The sequence below is a fragment of the Mobula hypostoma genome, chromosome X1 (assembly GCF_963921235.1).
Source record: "Mobula hypostoma chromosome X1, sMobHyp1.1, whole genome shotgun sequence".
Taxonomy (NCBI): Eukaryota; Metazoa; Chordata; class Chondrichthyes; order Myliobatiformes; family Myliobatidae; genus Mobula; species Mobula hypostoma.
In genome coordinates, this window is record NC_086128.1 from 1,465,128 (window position 1) to 1,487,159 (window position 22,032).

Genomic DNA, 22,032 nt, shown 5'->3' on the forward strand with positions numbered 1-22,032 from the left:
CTGGTTTCCTCTCACATCCCCAAATACATTCAGCTTTCTGTGTTAATTGGCCATTGTAACTTGCTCTTAATATTTAAATGATTGATAAAAACAGGGTGGTGTTGATGGGAATAAAATGAAATTGTTGTAAGTGAATATTTGATGGTATAAATACTGTGATGAGATGGTTATTGTTCTGTAACAAATAGTTCATCTCCTGACTGCCTAGCACAAGTTTACATGTCAATTTGTAAATTGGTTTATTAGTGTCACGTGTATGAGGTAGTGTGAAAACTTTGTTTTGTATGCCTCCATTCACTTCATTTCATCACATCAATATATTGTGGTTGTACAAGGGAAGTCAGTAAGGAAATGCAGAATATGGAGTTACAGAGAAAGTACAGTGTAGGCAGACAATGTGCAAGGTAGATTGAGAGGCCAAGAATCAATCTTATTATACGAGAGATCTGTGCAATTGTCTTATAACAACAAGATAAGAAGCTGTCCTTAAGCCTGAAGGTACGTGCTTTCAGGCTTTTGCATCTTCTGCCCAATGGGAATAGAGATTCTCCAGGGTTGGAGGTTCTTTGCTTATGTTGGCTGCTTTACTGAGGCAGTGAGAGGTGTAGACAGAGCCCATGGAGTGGAGGCTGGTTTTTGTGATATGCTGAGCTGGTCACAACTCTGAAATTTCTTGCGGTCTTAGGAAGGGCAGCTGCTATACAAAACTGTGATGCTGATGGATAGGATGCTTTCTATGGTGCAAATCATCCACCACAAAGCAGACTGTTTGATTGGCACCCCAACAACCACTCCCATTTCCCAATTGACCAGATGTGCATGTACTGTAGAATGCATGGAAGCAAATCAAGCCTCAACCCGTGACCTCCACCACCAAAGACAGGTGCATGAGACAGTAACCAGGTTCCTCACAAGGCTAACTGGTTAAATGTTGAACATCAAACATTATTAGAGGTACGAGGAAAAAAATAGCATGAGTTCAATGGAGGCTTTGAAGAAATGCTACTGATCCACTCTTGAAGGTGATATCAGGGGATCTCCATTTAATTATTCACATGAACCATTCACATTCCAGTGAGATGGCAGTACTTTCAATTGCAGCAGCTTCCACGCACCCAACCAAAGGTGTTATTGTCCTTTTTAAACATATTGTTTACGATCACAAGACCCTTCTGGACATTAAAACCTTAAAGTACTGCAGGTCTAGCCCATCAGCGAGTTGCTCGTTGGTGGAGAAACTGAAGGGGCTGGACTTGGTTCAGATCATGCTGCTGTCTGTGTCAGAGAGGTGTCGGAGGAGTCAGTGAGCAGTCTAACAGTGAGTGATTGTCTTAGTCGCTTTTATTGTGGTCACAACACCCCGTTGGACATTGTTAATGTGGGATGCCGCAGGTCCGATTCACTGATTTATTGATGGATGGCAGGGGAGCTGCGTGGCCTCGCTCATAGCATGGACTAGGTTTCAAGCCGCGACGCTGCCTATTTAGGGCCGCACAGGGGAGGGGCATCAGAGGCATTGCACTCCACTGGAGGCGGTGTGGCACAGTGTCCAAGCTGTCTCAATGTTCACTCGACAGAAGACAAGCTGTATTGTGTTCAACTACAGACTGCTGCAACGTTCATGCACGCAGGGTCTTGGATTATATGTTTTGTGTATCTATATTGTACTGATATCTTGTATGTGCTATATGTTGCCTTGTGCTGTGTATGACTGTTGATACTGTGTTTTGCACCTTGGCCCCAGAGTAACACTGTTTTGTTTGGCTGTATTCACGGGTATTCATGTATGGTTGCATGACAATTAAACCTGAACATGACCTTGAAGATTTTCTCACTAGAGTTAAATCAAAGAGGCAAATCTAAGAAAAGGTTGCTCAATGCATAATATAATTTCAATGACTGAACAATTTCCCTGAAGCTGTGACATTGATACCTTACGTAGAAATTTATTTTCTGAGCCAAAAATACATTTTCAAATTTTTGATTCCTCCTTCAGAGTGTCTGACATGTACATGGGAACACAGTGATGTCACATTGTTTACAAAGCTGATGAAGAAATTGTACCAGGTGTATTAGCTACTGAGTTGTGATGCACCTCTCATTTAAAAGCCTGAATACCATATGAAGTAACACAAGGCACTGGTCATCCTTCAAGAAGTTACGACCAACTTTTCTGACTACCTTTTCATTGTCTTTTTGGCAGCTACCCAACATATTCTTCCATGTACTTCTTCCTCTGAAATGGTGAGAGATCACAGGTGAAAGCTGTTTCTGTTGCTTTTGCATGTAAGACGTATTCTGCCATGAACAGCTTATTGTTTTACCTTAATCTGCCTCAGTGCACAATGTAATGTTTTGATCTGTATGAGCAGTATGCAAGACAAGCTTTCACTGTATCTTGATACATGAGACAATAATAAACCAATACCAATGCCAAATTCATAATGCCACACAATTGCTTGTTTTAATGCACTGGACCAGGCAGCTACTACTTTTAGAGAGGTAAAATGCTGCAAAAGTGGAGCAAAAATAAACTGCTGGCAGAACTCAGTGGGTAATCGGAGAGGCATTGGCAGCAGCGGAAGGCAGGCAGATCACCCCCAAACATGAGGAGTTTTTTTTCTCCTTGCATGGGGGTTTTTCTTAAAAACTGTAGCCAGTGTGCAGATGCAGGGACTGTCAGAGGCATCGGCAGCATCATTCGAGAATGATCGATCATTCCTGGATCATTGGAACCTTTTCTGGAGAAAGGCTGACCTGTACAAGTGGGATTGAACTGGAGGGGAACCAATATCCTGGGAGGGAGGTTCACTGATGCTATTGGGGAGGGTTTAAACTACAAACGTAGATTTTAAGGGGGGTAGGAACCGAAGTAAAGAGTCAGAGGATGTAGGCAGTTGGAGCATTGTAGGGACAGCTTGTAGGGAGTTTGTGAGGAAGGATAGGCAGATAATAGAGCAAAGATCCATTCAGCTAGATGGTTTAAGATGTGTCTATTTTAATGGAAAGAGTATAATAAACAAGGCGGATGAACATAGAGCGTGGAAAAATATGTGGAACTGTTACATTGTGGCTATAACGGAGACAGGAGACATGGATGTCTTGGGGCAGGAATGGCAGCTGAGTGTGCCAGGCTTGAGATGTTTCAGAAAGGACAGGGAGGGAGGTAAAAGAGGAGGGGGAGAGGCATTGCTAATCAGGGATAGTATCACGGCTGCAGAGAAGGAGGAATTCATAGAGGGATGGTCTACTGAGTCATTGCGGGTGGAAGTCAGAAACAGGAAAGGGGCAATAACTCTACTGGGTGTTATTTATTGACCCTTCACTAGTAACAGGGATATCGAGGAGCAGATAGGGAGACAGGGTCTGGAATGCTGCAAAAATAATACGGTTGTTGTGATGGGAGATTTTAACTTTCCGAATATTGACTGGCATCTCCTTAGAGCAAGGGGTTTGGATAGGGTAGAGTTTGTTAGTTGTGAGCAGGAAGATTTCCTGACGCAATATGTAGATAAGCCTAGAGGAGAGGCGAGGCTGTACTTGATCCAGTATTGGGAAATGAACCTGGTTAGCTGTCAGATGTCTTGGTGGGAGAGTATTTTGGAGGTCGTGATCACAACTCTATCTCCTTTACCATAATGCTGCAGAGGGATAGGAGCAGACAATTTGATGCTATTAGGCAAGAACCTGGGAGCAGATGTTCTCAGGGAAATACATGTCTGAAATGTGGCAAATGTTCAGGGAACATTTGCATGGCGTTCTGCATAGGTATGTTCCATTGAGGCAAGGAAAGGATGGTAGGGTTAAAGAACCAGGGTGTACAAAGAATGTAGAAAATCTAGCTAAGAAGAAAAGCTTACGAAAGGTTCAAGAAACTAGACAATGTTCGAGCGCTATAAAATTCCAAGGTTGCTAGGAAGGAGTTTAAGAATTAAATCAGGAGAGCTAGAAGGGGCCATGAGAAGGCCTTGGCGAGCAAGACTAAGGAAAACCCCCAAAGGCGTTCTACAAGTATATGAAGAGCAAGAGGATGAGCCATGTGAGAATAGGACCCATCAGGTGCGATAGTGGAAATATGTGCATGGAGTCGGAGGAGGTAGCGGAGGTAGTTAATGAATACTTTATTTCAGTATTCACCAGGGAAAAAGACCTTGGCAATTGTGAGGATGACTTACAGCAGTCTGGAATGCTTGAGCATATAGACATTAAGAAAGAGGATGAGCTGGAGCTTTTGAAAAGCATTAAGTTAGATTAGTCGCCGGGTCCAGACGAGATATACCCCAAGCTACTGTGGGGAGTGAGGAAGGAGATTACTGAGCCTCTGGTGATGATCTTTGCATCATCAATAGGGATGGGAGATGTACCAGAGGATTGGAAGGTTGTAAATTTTATTCCCTTGCTCAAGAAAGGGAGCAGAGATAACCCAGGAAATTATCAATCAGTGAGTCTTAATTCAGTGGTAGGCAAGTTGTTGGAGAAGATCCTGAGAGGCAGGACTTATGAGCATTTGGAGAGATATAATTTCATTAGGGATAGTCAGCATGGCTTTGTCAAGGGCAGATCATGCCTTACGAGCCTAACTGAATTGAAAAACACATCGATGAAGGTAGAGCAAGGATGTAGTGTATTTGGATTTCAGTAAGGCATTTGATAAGGTTCCCCATGTAAGGCTCATTCAGAAAGTAAGGAGGCATGGGATCCAAGGGGATATTGCTTTATGGAACCAGAATTGGCTTGCCTACAGAAGGCAAAGGATGGTTGTAGATGGTTCGTATTCTGCATGGAGGTCGGTGACCAGTGGTGTGCCTCAGGGATCTGTTCTGGGACCTCACTTCTTTGTGATTTTTATAAATGATCTGGATGAAGAAGTAGAAGGGTGGGTTAGTAAATTTGCTGATGACACAAAGGTTGGGAGTGTTGTGGATAGTCTGGAGGGCTGTCAGAGGTTACAGTGGGACATCGACAAGATGCAAAACTGGGCTGAGAAGTGGCAGATGGACTTCAACCCAAATAAGTACGAAGTGCAAACAACAGGAATTCTGCAGATGCTGGAAATTCAAGCAACACACATCAAAGTTGCTGGTGAACGCAGCAGGCCAAAAAGCATCTCTAGGAAGAGGTACAGTCGACGTTTCAGGCTGAGACCCTTCGTCAGGACTAACTGAAGGAAGAGTGAGTAAGAGATTTGAAAGTTGGAGGGGGGGTTTCCACTTTCAAATCTCTTACTCACTCTTCCTTCAGTTAGTCCTGACGAAGGGTCTCGGCCTGCAACGTCGACTGTACCTCTTCCTAGAGATGCTGCCTGGCCTGCTGCGTTCACCAGCAACTTTGATGTGTGTTGCTTAAGTACGAAGTGGTTCATTTTGGTAGGTCCAATTTGAAGACAGAATATAATATAAATGGTAAGACTCTTGGCAGTGTAGAGGATCAGAGGGATCCTGGGGACCGTGTCCATAGGACACTCAAAGCTGCTGCGCAGGTTGACTCTGTGGTTAAGAAAGCATACGGTGAATTGGCCTTCATCAATCATGGGATTGAGTTCAACAGCTGTGAGCTAATGTTACAGCTATATAAGACCTTAGTTAGACTCCACTTGGAGTACTGTCTTCAGTCCTGGTCACCTCACTACAGGAAGGATGTGGATGCTATAGAGAGAGTGCAGAGGAAATTTACAGGGATGTTGCCTGGATTGGGGAGCATGCCTTATGAGAATAGGTTGAGTGAACTTGGCCTTTTCTCCTTGAAGTGACGGAAAATGAGAGGTGACCTGATAGAGGTGTATAAGATGATGAGAAGCATTGATCGTGTGGATTGCCAGAGCCTTTTTCCCAGGGCTGAAATGGCTAACACGAGGGGGCATAGTTTTAAGGTGCATGCAAATGGAACTGAGGAGATGTCAGAGGTAAGTTTTTCACACAGAGAGTGATGGGTGCATGGAATGCCCTGCTGGCGATGGTGGTGGGGGTGGATACAATAGGGTCTTTTAATAGACTCTTAGATAGGTACATGGAGCTTAGAAAAATAGAGGGCTACGCGGTAGGGAAATTTTAGGCTGTTTCTAGAGTAGGTTACATGGTCGGCACAATGTTGCGGGCTGAAGGGCCTGTAGAGTGCTGTAGATTTCTATGTTTTTATGTTGTCAACAACATCAGTGGAGGCAATGGGATGGCCACCATTTCTGCTCAAACCCCTGATTCATATAACCATACAACCATATAACAATTACAACACCGAAACAGGCCATCTTGGCCCTTCTAGTCCGTGCCGAACGCCTACTTTCACTTAGTCCCACTGACCTGCACTCAGCCCATAACCCTCCGTTCCTTTCCTGTCCATATAGCTATCCAATTTTACTTTAAGTGACAATATCGAACCTGCCTCCACCACTTCTACTGGAAGCTCGTTCCACACAGCTACCACTCTCTGAGTAAAGAAGTTCCCGCTCATGTTACCCCTAAACTTTTGCCCCCTCTCAACTCGTGTCCTCTTCTTTGAATCTCTCCTACTCTCAATGGAAAAAGCCTATCCACGTCAACTCTATCTATCCCCCTCATAATTTTAAATACCTCTATCAAGTCCCCCCTCAACCTTCTGCGCTCCAAAGAATAAAGACCGAACTTGTTCAACCTTTCTCTGTAACTTAGGTGCTGAAATCCAAGTAACGTTCTGGTAAATCTTCTCTGTACTCTCTCTATTTTGTTGACATCTTTCCTATAATTCGGTGACCAGAATTGTACACAGTACTCCAAATTTGGCCTTACCAAAGCCTTGTACAATTTTAACATTACATCCCAACTCCTATACTCAATGCTCTGATTTATAAAGGCCAGCATATGAAAAGCGTTCTTCACCACCCTATCCACATGAGATTCCACCTTCAGGGAACTATGCACCATTATTCCTAGATCCCTCTGTTCTACTGCATTCTTCAATGCCCTACCATTTACCATGCAAGTCCTATTTTGATTAGTCCTACCAAAATGTAGCACCTCACATTTATCAGCATTAAACTCCATCTGCCATCTTTCAGCCCACTCTTCTAACTGGCCTAAATCTCTCTGCAAGCTTTGAAAACCTACTTCATTATCCACAACACCACCTATCTTAGTATCATCTGCATACTTACTAATCCAATTTACCACCCCATCATCTAGATCATTAATGTATATGACAAACAACACTGGACCCAGTACCGATCCCTGAGGCACACCATTAGTCACCGGCCTCCAATCTGACAAACAGTTATCCACCACCACTCTCTGGCATCTCCCATCCAGCCACTGCTGAATCCATTTTACTACCTCAATATTAATACCTAACGATTGAACCTTCCTAACTAACCTTCCATGTGGAACCTTGTCAAAGGCCTTACTGAAGTCCATATAGACAACATCCACCGCTTTACCCTCGTCAACTTTCCTAGTAACCTCTTCAAAAAATTCAATAAGATTTGTCAAACATGACCTTTCATGCACAAATCCATGTTGACTGTTCCTAATCAGACCCTGTCTATCCAGATGATTATATATACACCACCCCTAAGAATACTTTCCATCAATTTACCCACCACTGACATCAAACTCACAGGCCAGCAATTGCTAGGTTTGCTCTAAGAACCCTTTTTAAACAATGGAGCAACATGAGCAATACGCCAATCCTCTGGCGCCATCCCCGTTTCTAATGACATTTGAAATATTTCTGTCAGAGTCCTGCTGTTTCTACACCAACTTCCCTCAAGGTCCTAGGGAATATCCTGTCAGGACCCGGAGACTTATCGACTTTTATAATCCTTAAAAGTGCCAGTACTTCCTCTTCTTTAATCATCATTGTTTCCATAACTTCCCTCCCTGTTTCCCTTTCCTTTCCACAATTCAATATCCTTCTCCTTTGTGAATACCACAGAAAATAAATTGTTCAAAATCTCCCCCATCTCTTTTGGTTCCACACATAGCTGTCCACCTTGATTCTCTAAGGGACCAATTTTATCCCTCACTATCCTTTTGCTATTAATTTAACTGTAGAAACCCTTTGGATTTATTTTCACCTTACTTGCCAAAGCAGCCTCATATCTGCTTTCAGCTTTTCTAATTTCTTTCTTAAGATTCTTTTTACGTTCTTTATATTCCTCGAGCACCTCATTTACTCCATGCTGCCTATATTTTTTGTAGATATCTCTCTTTTTCCGTACCAAGTTTCCAATATCCCTTGAAAACCATGGCTCTCTCAAACTTTTAACCTTTCCTTTCAACCTAACAGGAACATAAAGACTCTGTACCCTCAAAATTTCACCTTTAAATGATCTCCATTTCTCTATTACATCCTTCACATAAAACAATTTGTCTCAACCAGTCCTTCTAAATACTTTCGCATCTCCTCAAAGTTCGCCTTTCTCCAATCAAAAATTCAGGACTGGTTATTGCTATATTTTCTGTACATGCCCTGTGGGTGTCTCTTCAATACCTCCTTGCGATGGCCTTTTCTGCAGCTGGTACCCTAGTACAAGTTACTCAACTACCTCATACATCACATCAAAAAAAGATATGAAATATTTGTTCCAATTACATAAAATTTAATGTATGAATTTTATTTTATTTCACATACAAGTATTAAGGAACTGTGCATTTAGTAATGTCAGGTCTCAATGACCTTATTTTAGTTTTATCCTATAATCTTTAACAATGTGTCACCAGCAAGATCTTTATTCTTCATTTGAGACTGTGCAATTCCTTTCACAATTATTCTCAGTATTAATTCACTCAGCATCCATTATAATGTTAGTTAAGGGGCAGACAGATAAGTAGCATTGCCCTGAATAACTCTGATTTGTTTTTAATCAATGAAACTTGCAAAATAATTAGGGTGTAAAATTTCAGCCTGGTTTAGAAAAGAGCATTCTCTCATTTATAAGACCATAAGATATAGGAGCAGAATTAGGCCATTTGGTGCATCGAGTCTACTCCACCATTTCATCATGGCTGACCTATTTCTCCTCTCAACCCCAACCTCCTGTCTTCTCCCTGTATCCCTTCATGCCCTGACCAATCAAGAATCTATCAATCTCTGCTTTAAATATACATAAAGACTTGGCCTCCACAGCTGCCTGTGGCAAAGAATTCCACAGATTCACCACCCTCTGGCTAAAGAAATTTCTCCTCATTTCCATTCTAAAAGGATGCTCCTCTATTCCAAGGCTGGGTCCTCTGATCTTAGACTTTCCCACCATAGGAAACATCTTCTCTACATTGACTCTATCAGGGCCTTTCACCATTCAACAGGTTTCAATGAGGTCACCTCTCATTCTTCTGAATTCCAGTAAGTACAGGCCCAGAGCCATCAAATGCTCTTCACATGACAAGCTATTCAATCCTGGAATCATTTTTGTGAACCTCCTTTGAGTCTTCTCCAGTTTCAGCACATCATTTCTAACATAAGGGGCCCAAAATGGCACACAATACTCCAAGTGAGGCCTATTTAGTGCTTTATATTTTTTTTATATTCTAGTCCTCTTGAAATGAATGCTAACATCGCAGTTGACTTCCACACCACATACTCAACCTGCAAACTAACCTTGAGGGAAATCTGCACAAGGACTCCCAAATCCTCTTTGTACCTCAGTTTGTTGAATTTTCTCTCCATTTAGAAAAAAAGTCTACCCTTTTATTTCTTCTACCAAAGTGCATGACTATACACTATCAAACACTATTCAATCTGCCACTTCTTTGCCCAGTCTAAGTCCTTGTATTTCCATCTCTACTTCCTCAAAACTACCTTACCCTCCACCCGTCTTTGTATTGTCTGCAAACTTTGCAACAAAGCAATCAATTCGGTTATCCAAGTCATTGACATATAACATAAAAAGATTCAGTCCCAGCACAGACCCCCATGGAACACCACTAATCACTGGCAACCAAGATAAGGCTTCCTTTTTTCCCCGCTCTCTGCCTCCAGCCATTCAGCCACCGCTTTATCTATGCTAATAGCTAATATTATTAGCTCTTAACTTGAATTGAAAGTGCAGATTGTTATTAATGATTATGATATAGTTGGGATCACAGAGACATGGCTCCAGGGTGACCAGGGATGGGAGCTCAACGTTCAGGGATATTCAATATTCAGGAGGGATAGACATGAAGGAAGGGGAGGTGGGGTGGCGTTGCTGGTTAAAGAAGAGATTAACGCAATAGAAAGGAAGGACATAAGCCGGGAAGATGTGGAATCGATATGGGTAGAGCTGCGTAACACTAAGGGGCAGAAGACGCTGGTGGGAGTTGTGTACAGGCCACCTAACAGTAGTAGTGAGGTCGGAGATGGTATTAAACAGGAAATTAGAAATGTGTGCAATAAAGGAACAGCAGTTATAATGGGTGACTTCAATCTACATGTAGATTGGGTGAACCAAATTGGTAAAGGTGCTGAGGAAGAGGGTTTCTTGGAATGTATGCGGGATGGTTTTTTGAACCAACATGTCGAGGAACCAACTAGAGAGCAGGCTATTCTAGACTGGGTTTTGAGCAATGAGGAAGGGTTAATTAGCGATCTTGTCGTGAGAGGCCCCTTGAGTAAGAGTGACCATAATATGGTGGAATTCTTCATTAAGATGGAGAGTGACATAGTTAATTCAGAAACAAAGGTTCTGAACTTAAAGAGGGGTAACTTTGAAGGTATGAGACGTGAATTAAAGGGATTGGACAGGCTAGATGCAGGAAGATTGTTCCCGATGTTGGGGAAGTCCAGAATGAGGAGCCACAGTTTGAGGATAGAGGGGAAGCCTTTTAGGACCGAGATTAGGAAAAACTTCTTCACACAGAGAGTGGTGAATCTGTGGAATTCTCTGCCACAGGAAACTGTTGAGGCCAGTTCATTGGCTATATTTAAGAGGGAGTTAGATATGGCCCTTGTGGCTATGAGGGTCAGGGGGCATGGAGGGAAGGCTGGGGCGGGGTTCTGAGTTGGAGGATCAGCCATGATCATAATAAATGGCGGTGCAGGCTCGAAGGGCCGAATGGCCTACTCCTGCACCTATTTTCTATGTTTCTATGTTTCTATGTAAACAGCCTCATGTGTGGGCCTTCTGAAAATCCAAGTACACAACATCAAGCAATTCTTTTTTGTTTATCCTGCTTGTTATTTTTTTTTTTCCCCAAAGAATTTCAGCAGATTTAGACCATAAGACTGTAAGACCCGGAGCAGAATTGGGTCACCTTCGCCCATTGAGTCCGCCCCGCCATTTCTTCATGGCTGATCCCGGATCCTATTCAACCGACCTGCCCTCTCACCAGAACCTTTGATGCCCTGACCAGTGATCTATCAACTTCTGCTTTGAATATAGCCACAGATTTAGCCTCCACCGCAGTCTATGGCAGAGCATTCAGCAGATTAACCACTCTTTGGCTAAAAAAAAAAAATGTCCTTACTTCTGTTCTGAAAGGTCACCCCTCAATTTTGAGGCTGTGCCCTTTAGTTCTGGATACCCCCACCAGAGGAAACATCCTCTCTACATCCACCCTATCTAGTCCTTTCAACACTTCATAGGTTTCAGTGAGATCTCCCCACATTCTTCTAAATTCCAGTGAGTACAGGCCCAAAGCTGCCAAATGTTCCTCATATGTTAACCCCTTCATTCCCAGAATTATCCTCGTGAATCTTCTCTGGACTCTCTCCAATGATAACACATCTTTTCTGAGATATGGGGCCCAAAGCTATTGACAGTACTCCAAGTGTGGCCTGACTAGAGTCTTATAAAGCTTCAGCATTATCTCCTTGTTTTTATATTCTATTCCCCTTGAAATAAATGCCAACATTGCATTTGCCTTCTTTACCATGGACTTGTCCTGTGAATTAACCTTCTTGGAGTCTTACACGAGGGCTCCTAAGTCCCTCTGTACTTCTGATGTTTGAACCCTCTCCCCATTTAGATAATTGTCCACACTATTGTTCCTTTTATCAAAATTCATTGGCATACATTTCCCAACACTGTATTCCATCTGCAACTTTGGTTCCCATTTTTCCAATTCATCCAAGTCCTGCTGCAATTACATTGCTTCCTCAGCACTACCTACCCCTCCACCTATTTTTGTATAATTCACAAACTTTGCCATAAAGCCATCAATTCCATTATCTAAATAACTGACAATGTGAAAAGCAGCAATCCCAATACAGATCCCTGAGGAACACCACTAGTCACCAGCAGCCAAGCAGAAAAGGCTCCTTCTATTCCCACTCACTCCTTCCTGCACGTCAGCCATTCCTCTATCCATGCCAGTATCTTTCCTGTAACACCATAGGATTTTATCTTGTTATGCAGTCTCATATGTGGTACCTTATCAAATGCCTTCTGAAAATCCAAGTAAATGACATCCACTGCCTCTCCTTTCTCCACTCTGCTATAGCCAGGAAATTTGTCAACACCTTTGATTTGGCCAACGACAGTGCCATCATCAGCAAACCTAAACATGGCATTGGAGTTGTACTTAGTCTCACAGTCATAAGTGTGAAGCGATTAGAGCAGGGGCTAAGCACACAGCCTTGTGGTGCATCTGTGCTGATGGAGATTGTGGAGGAGATGTTATTGCTAACCTGTAATGACTGGTCTGCAAGTGAAGAAACCAAGAATCCAATTGCCAAAGGAGGTATTGAGACCTAGGTCTTTGAACTTATTGATTAGTTTTGAGGGGATGATAGTATTGAATGCTGAGCTGTAGTCAATGAAGAACATCTTAATGTATGCATCTTTGCTGTCCACATGTTCAGGGTTGAGTGAAGAGCCAATGAAATGGTATCTGCAGTGGACCTCTTGTCCCAGTAGGCAAATTGGAGTGAATACAAGTTGCTTCTAAGGAAGAAGTTGATACATTTCGTTAGCAATCTCTCAAAACACTTCATCAGAGAGGATATAGGTGCTACTAAATGATACTCATTGAGACAGGTTACCATGTTCTTCTTAGGCACCAGTATAGTTGAAGCCAGCTTGAAGTAGGTGGGTATCTCAGACTGCCGAAGCAAGAGGTTAAAGATATTAGTGAATACTCCAGCCGGTTGATCAGCACAGTCTTTAGTACTCGGCCAGGTACCCCATCTTGGCCAGATTCTTTCCACAGGTTCGCCCTCCTGAAGGATGTACTCATGTCAGGATGAAATCACTGTCATCGGGATTCCTCCATATTTTGGTGGTCAAAGGATGCATAAAAAGGCATTGAGCTCATCTGGGAGTGAAGCCTTGTTGTCACTTATGTCGCTCAGTTTCACTTTGTCGGAGGTGATAGCATTTAAGCCCTGCCACAGCTGTTGAACATCCTTCAGTGATTCAAGTCTGGTCTAGAATTACCGCTTCGCATGTGAGATGGATTTCCGGAGGTATACCTGGATCCTCTTGTGTTTTACTTGGTCACCATACCTGCATACCACTGATCTGGCTCTCAGCAGATTACGGATCTCTTGGTTCATCCAGGACTTCTGGTTTTTATGAAGCCCATGACAGGTGTGGTGTATTCATTCAGATCCTCTGAGTCTTTGAGCACTGCCTACTCCACTGACTCAAAGCAATCCTGTAGCAATCCTCTGCCTCTTTGTTGTGCTTACCCCTGGACTCTTGCCTGTAGTAGTGGTCAGATTTCCCGAAGTGCATCTGGGCATGGAATGGTAGGCATTCCTTACTGTAGTACAACAATACTCCAGTGTGCTGCAGGAGATATGTTGATGATAATTAGGCAGAATTTTTTTCAAATAAGCCTAATTGAAGCCCTCGAAAATTATTTGAAAGGATTCGGGATAGGATGTTTCTTACTTGCTTATCACTGCACTCGGTACCTCGAGCGCTTACTTAACATTAGCCTTTGGCGGTATGTAAACTACAGTCAGGATCATGGAGGAGAACCGTCTTAGTAAGTAGAACTGTCAGTACTTAATTATTAGATGTTCCAGGTCAGGAGAACAAGAGTACGACAAACATAGAAACATAGAAACATAGAAAATAGGTGCAGGAGTAGGCCATTCGGCCCTTCGAGCCTGCACCGCCATTCAGTATGATCATGGCTGATCATCCAACTCAGAACCCAGCCTTCCCTCCATACCCCCTGACCCCTGTAGCCACAAGGGCCATATCTAACTTCCTTTTAAACATAGCTAATGAACTGGCCTCAACAGTTTGCTGTAGCAGAGAATTCCACAGATTCACCACTCTCTGTGTGAAGAAGTTTTTCCTAACCTCGGTCCTAAAAGGCTTCCCCTCTATCCTCAAACTGTGACCCCTCGTTCTAGACCTCCCCAACATCGGGAACAATCTTCCCGCATCTAGCCTGTCCAATCCCTTTAGGATCTTATACGTTTCAATCAGATCCCCCCTCAATCTTCTAAATTCCAACGAGTACAAGCCCAGTTCATCCAGTCTTTCTTCATATGAAAGACCTGCCATCCCAGGAGTACCATGAAGCACTTATCATGAAATACAGACCCCCACCTTTTGCCTTCTCCGAATCAGCAGTCCAGTCTATCCGGTGCATCAAGCAGCCCTTGGGTCTTACTGATGTATCCGGCATGTCTGAGGTGACCATGTCTCCATGAAACACAGAATGCAGTAATTCCTCATTTCCCTCCAAAACAGCAATCTTACCCTTTGGTCCTCAGTCTTGTTCTCCAGCAACAATACATTTGCTAACAAGATGCTGGGTAGAGGAACTTTCATTGCTTGGCATTTCAGCCTGGCTTGGAGTCTTCCCCTCCTCTCTCTCTTCTGGCCGTGCTGATGTACCTTCGTCCAATTTAAGGAGCCATACCTGCTCTCCTGAGGGTTCAGTCTGCTGAGTCCTTCAGAAAATCATTAAGGCAGTTCATTCTTAAAGGGAAATAACAGGCTGCAGATTGCAGTGAGAGTAGTTCAGAAGAAGTATATTTAAAAGTTTTGTGTGCTTCTCCAGCAACATCTTGCATCTAGAAGGGAAACTGAAATTCTGGCTGAGTGGTGCTACAACAACAACCTCTCACTCATTGTCAGCAACATCAAGGAGCTGATCATTGACTTCAGGAGGAGGAAACAAGAGGTCCGTGAGCCAGTCCTTATCAGAGGATCCGAGGTGGAGAGGGTCAGCAACTTTAAATTCCTCGCTGTCATCATTTCGGAGGATCTGTCCTGGGTCCAGCACATAGGTGCAAGTGTAATTACAAAGAAAGCACAGCAGCACCTCTACTTTCTTAGAAGCTTACAAAGACTCAGCATGACATCTAAAACTTTGACAAACTTCTATAGATGTGTGGTGGAGATCATCTTGAATGGTTGCAGCACTGCTGATATGGAAACAGCAATGCCCTCAAAAAGAAAAGCCTACAAAAAGTAGTGGATACATCCCAGTCCATGACTGCAAATCCCTCCTCACCATTGAGTAGATCTACATGGAGCATTGTTGCAGGAAAGAAGGTACAGACACCACCCATCGGGATAAGTTCACTCACCCCATCACTGAACTGTTCCCACAACTGATGGGCTCACTTTCAACAACTTTTCATCTCATGTTCTCAATATTTATCACTTATTTATTTACTTATTATTATTTTTCTCTCTCTATTATTTGCACAGTTTGTTGTCTTTTGCACACTGATTGTGTGTCTTGTGTGAGGTCTTTCATTGGTTCTTTTGTATTTCCTTGAATTACTGTGTATGCCCACAAGAAAATTCATCTCTGGGTTGTCTATGGTGACATATATATACTTTGATAATAAATTGAATTTAACGTGTAACGCTTTGTTTATATGTGCTGTTTGGTCCAACTCATAGGAAAAGATTAAAAAGAGAGAGCATCTGCATAGATCAGAAAGTCTGTGATCTTTTTCCCCCAGGTAGTCAGTACTTCTGATAGGCTCACACATTGAGGTCACAGGATATGTTATGTAGTGTGCCAAAATATGCAACCCTTTACTGAGCTCCTCTCATCCTTGTCCATTATATGAGTGTACCCCTCTCCTGTTGAAGCTGGCAGAGTTTGCAAAAGATGTGTTAGCTGACAAATTGTACAACTCACAGTTTGGAGCATACAGTGACTTGCGCCTCACACCCTATAGAATTTTGCAGATGTAGGTCCTCGAAATTTTTTCATTGGCCCAATATTAATTTCAATGCTGGTGCCAAAAATTCATGTACCCTTTATACCTGTCAAGATTCCTGTAGAGCAATAATATTGCATTCTGGTAATCTTTTAATGTAATTAAGTTAGGGTGAAGGTTTTTCATTGCAAAAGATAACATGAAAATAAAATGCACTTTATAAAGTTAGTTTCAGAATAACATATTCTTGTAGTGAGGAGTGATGCAGTTCAATCTATTGTACTTATGCCAGTACTTTCAAAGAAGTACTTAATGTGAACTTTGATTTTGCACTTTCCCTATGGACCAGCAAATTCCAAACAATACCGTTTTGAAAGTTAGTACTCCATCTGCTTCCATCATCCTTTTAGCCATTACTTAATGCACCACAAACTCTGCTGTATTCTAATTCTTTGGCAACTTAATCCTATGACCTTTGGTTAGTTACTATTTTATAGGCATTGTCCTTAGTGGTCTGCCAAAAAAAGTAGTTTTAAGCTCTTTGGTTAAATCTCATTTGCTCCAAGAACGATGCCAGCTTCTCCATGTCCCTCATTTGACTATTTTATATCTTTTGTAGGTTTTTTACATTTTACTTGTATTTTGCTTTTCAATGTAATACAATGCAAACAAGTATCTTGTCAATTGTCCTTCAATATGGGAAGTAAGTATTTCAATTCAAAGAAGAAAAGGTGATTTTTACTAATTCCCTTTCTTCCTGCACAGCCTTTGCTTAATTTCAACAGTTCAGGGAGGAGTTGAGCAGTTACAAACATCTACCAATCTACACAACTCCTTTTTGCAACCTTTGGCCCTATCCATTTGAAGCAATTTGGCTTGGTGGCCTCATGATTTTATACTTTCCTCCCTATAAAGAATTTCATTGATTTTACAGAAGCAGAGGCATTAGCGGTACAAGGATGATTGAGAAAAAAAAAGTTCTTTTCATATGCTTAACCTCAACTGGAATTCAGGATGAAAGTTTTCCTTTCTCTGCCGTATGTGGGACATTTGGGATGTCTAAATCAATTTCTAAGAGACGTGGGCCTGTTGATTCTTCAATAAAATTATTCACTGCCAAATTGGCAATCACAGTTTTAGAACTTGTTACAGTAGAGGATGTAGGCAATATCAATAGAGGCTCAACAAATTGGGTGGTCCTCTCCAGAGACCATACACTGTTGGGATAGAGTAATGGGAGCTTTATTTTGCAGTGTCTATTCTCTGCTGACAATCGTAACTTTACATTTCCTATTCTAATCATGTTGACCAATAAGAAAACACATCAAGAAGATGCAAACGCTCATCCTCAGTTTGGTCATAGCATTGTTACCCACATCCTGACCACAAACTCCTGACCTTGAACAAATCCCAGTGCTATGAGGACTTCACAAAGAACCTAAAAGAAAACTCCGAACCAGGCAAGTAATTGTTAAATAAATATTTAAGCAAATGTTTTCTCAACCATAAGAATGCACCACAAGATTCAAATGGAAGGTTCGGTAGATGATATGAAGGGAATTCCTTCATGCATCCCTTTCCTGATAGCTTGGTTTGGCTCCAGCATGCTTTCCTTTTAAAATCCCAAGCTAAGCAAAACATAAATAACTGGCAAACGTCTAGCTTAAGCTTTCCTTGACTAACAGAACATGAGCTTATTTAAAAAGTTATGCGGTAAATTTCCTATTCAGTAACACAATCTTCATCAGTGTAATTTGCCTGAAATGGGGATTACCAGTGTAAAAAGAAACATTTTCAGGATTTTCTTGGATGGTTTAAAACTTGTGTTGCTTGAAGGCAGCACCATTCATTAAACTAACCATGTTGCTCTAGTGACCTCATCACCATTTGTAGATTCTAACCATTTGTTAGATAGAGCTCTTAATGATAGCAGAGTCAAGGGACATGGGGAGAAGGTAGGATCGGGGTACTGATTATGGATCACAGTGAATGGTGGTGCTGGCTCGAAGGGCCGAATGGCCTACTCCTGCACCTATTGTCTAACAATTAGACTTGTTTGAAGATCTTTTAGGAGGTTCCAAAAGTTAAGGTGCTGCTAGTGGAACACAAGAAATTTACTCGAGGTAGAATGGAAAGAGAAAATAATCAGTTGGTCATTAGCTGTAAGTAAAATGCTGGAATCAATTAAGAACATAGCAGTGTAGCTATTAGAAAATTATAATTCAATTAGACAAAGGTAAAATGGCTTTTATAAAAAAGGAAATCATTTTAAATAACTATCCTTATTGGAGATGGTGCAGTGTTGATTCACAGATTGATTTTAGGATTGATTGCAGATGTCCTATGAAGAAAAGCTGAGTAAGTTCGATGCCAATAGATAGGCCCTTTTAAATCATCTCAAAGTACTTTAGTTTCTGGAAGAATGAGAGGGGATCTAATTCACTCCTATTAGACAGAATGGAAGTAAGGAGGATGCTTTCCCGGGATGGAGTGTCTAGAACAAGATATCACAGTCTCGGGTTTACAGGGCAAGATATTTGTGGCTGAGATTAGGAAAAATCTTTTCACTCAAAAGGTGCTGAACCTAAGAATTTACTACCTTAGAAGACTGTAGAGTCCCAAGTTGTTAAATGTTTTTAAGGAGGACACATGTAAATTCTAAGATGTAAAAGACATCAAAGGATAGGAGAATATGTGGGTGGGATGTGACCAACCATAGCCATGCTGAATGGTGGACTACGCTCATAGGCCTGAATGGCCTACCCATGCTTCTATCTTAGGTGATTCTGTCTTTCACATCTTAAGTGTTGCTGCTATTTTAAACACATGTAACCCAGTTTACACACAATATAGTCCTACAAATAGCATTCTATAATGACAATTTCTTGTTTGCTGGCTGAGGGATAAATCCTGCGGTACTCTTATCAGCTAAGAAATTATGTGCTTCATTAAGGTTAGCAGTCAGTTGCAATAGAGGGCTAGGAAGGCAAATAGCATAACTGACCTTTATTAGAGGAAGATTGGAGTTTAGGAATTGGGAAGTATTATTACAATGGTACAGTGATCTTGGGGGAGAACACCTAGTGTACTGTGTACAATTTTGGCCTCCTTAATGAAGTGTATATTAGCATTGGAGACAGTGTAGAAGAGATTCACTCAGCTAATTCCTGGGATGAGGGGTTATCCTGTCCCGTGTACGGAAAGAAATTATATCCATGTTATATAAAGTTTCTAAGATCTCGGTTCTATTGAGACACAGAAGACTTAAGGCAGCATGAAGGCGGTAGGTGTCAAGATGTTTCTACTACAATAAGAATCTCAAAAGAGGGCACAAAGTTACAAGGTTAAGGATGGTTAGTTAAAACTTCTTTGCCTAGAAATGCTTTACATAGTCAGAATCAGGTTTATTATCACCGGCATGTGACGTGAAATTTGTTAACTTTGCCAGATTATGTATTGCATTGAACTGCTGCCGAGAGAAAAAAATTAAATAAAATTAAAAAAAATAAACAAATAAATCAATTACATATTGAATAGATTAAAAAACATGCTAAAACAGAAATATTGTATTCTAAAAAAATGTGAGGTAATGTTCGAAGATTCAATGTCCATTTAGGAATCGGATGGCAGAGGGGAAGAAGCTGTTCCTGAATCGCTGAGTGTGTGCCTTCAGGCTTCTGTATCTCCTACCTGATGGTAACAGTGAGAAAAGGACATACCCTGGGTGCTGGAGGTTCTTAATAGTGGACACTGCCTTTCTGAGACACCACTCCCTGAAGATGTCCTGGGTACTTTGTAGTCTAGTGCCCAAGATGGAGCTGACTAGATTTACAACCTTCTGCAGCTTCTTCCAGGCCTGTGTAGTAGCCCCTCCATACCAGACAGTGATGCAGCCTGTCAGAATGCTCTCCACCGTACAACTACAGAAGTTTTTGAGTGTATTTGTTGACATGCCAAATCTCTTCAAACTGCTTATGATGTATAACCATCGTCTTGCCTTCTTTATAACTGCATCAATATGTTGGGACCACATTAGATCCTCAGAGATCTTGACACCCAGGAACTTGAAGCTGCTCACTCTCTCCACTTCTGATCCCCCTGAGGATTGGTATGTGTTCCTTCGTCTTACCTTTCCTGAAGTCCACAATCAGCTCTTTCGTCTTACTGACGTTGAGTGCCAGGTTGTTGCTGTGACACCACTCCACCAGTTAGCATATCTCACTCCTGTACGCCCTTTCATCACCATTTGAGATTCTACCAACAATGGTTGTATCATCAGCACATTTATAGATGATATTTGAGCTATGCCTAGCCACACAGTCACGTGTATATAGAGAGTAGAGCAGTGGGCTAAGCACACACCCGAGGTGCGCCAGTGTTGATTGTCAGCGAGGAGGAGATGTTATCACCAATCTGCACAGACTGTGGTCTCCCGGTTAGGAAGTCAAGGATCCAATTGTGGAGGGAGGTACAGAGGCCCAGGTTCTGCAACTTCTCAATCAGGATTGTGGGAATGATGGTATAGTCGATGAACAACATCCTGACGTAGGTGTTTGTGTTGTCCAAGTGGTCTAAAGCTGTGTGAAGAGCCATTGAGTTAGCATCTGCCATTGACCTATTGTGGTGATAGGCAAATTGCAATGGGTCCAGGTCCTTGCTGAGGCAGGAGTTCAGTCTAGTCATGACCAACCTCTCAAAGCATTTCATCACTGTCGATGTGAGTGCGACTGGGAGATGGTCATTAAGGCAGCCCACATCCTTCTTCTTAGGCACTGATATAATTGTTTCCTTTTTGAAGTGGGAACTTCAGTAAGAGTTTGAAAATGTCCTTGAATAATCCCACTGGTTGGTTGGCACAGGTTTTCAGAGCCTTACCAGGCACTCCATTGGGACCTTCCACCTTGCGAGGGTTCACTCTCTTTAAAGACAGTCTAACATTGGCCTCTGAGACAGAGATCACAGGGTCATCAGGTGCAGCAGGGACCTTCACAGCTGTAGTTGTGTTCCCCCTTTCAAAGCAGGCATAGAAGGCGTTGAGTTCATCTGGTAGTGAAGCATTAGTGCCATTCACACTATCGGGTTTCACTTTGTAGGAAGTAATGTCTTGCAGACCCTGCCAGAGTTGCCGTACATCCGATGTTGCCTCCAACCTCGTGTGAAATTGCCTCTTCACCCTTGAAATGGCCCTCTGCAAATCATACCAGGTTTTCTGGTACAGGCCTGGGTTGCCAGACTTGAATGCCACAGATCTAGTCTTCAGCAGATGACGTACCTCCTGGTTCACCCACGGCTTTTGGTTTGGTAATGTACAATAAGTCTTTGTAGGCATACACTCATCCACAAAGATTCTAATGAAGTCGCTAACAACAGCAGCATACTCATCCAGGTTCGAAGATGAATCCCTGAATACAGTCCAGTCCACCGACTCAAAGCAGTCCTGTAGGCGCTCCTGTGCTTCCCTTGTCCATACCTTCTTGGTCCTCACAGTCGGTGCTGCAGTCTTCAGTCTCTGCCTATACTCAGGGAGTAGAAGTACAGCTAGGTGATCAGACTTCCCGAAGTGAGGGCATGGAACAGCACAGTTGGCATTCTTGATGGTGTAGCAATGGCCCAGTGTGTTGCAAGTGATCTGTTGACGGTAGTTGCTTAATGATTTTTTTCCAAGACTTGACATTGGCCTGACGTGGAATATATACTGCCACAAAATGATCCTGGAAATCTCCCACGGTAGGTAAAAAGGGCGGCACTTTACTGCTAGGTAGTCCAGATCTGATGAGCAGAATTGGGACAGCACTGCTATTTCTGCTCCAAGAAGAGTTGATCATGAGGCATACTCCTCCACCTCTGCTTTTGAGAGATCTAGAGATGTATCCTGCCAGTGTACAGTAAACCCGTCCATCTGAATCGCTGCATTTGGTACGGAAGGGGTTAACCAGGATTCCATGAAACAAAGGACACACGTGGTCCTAATGTCCCTCTGATTCAGCACCCTAGCTCTGA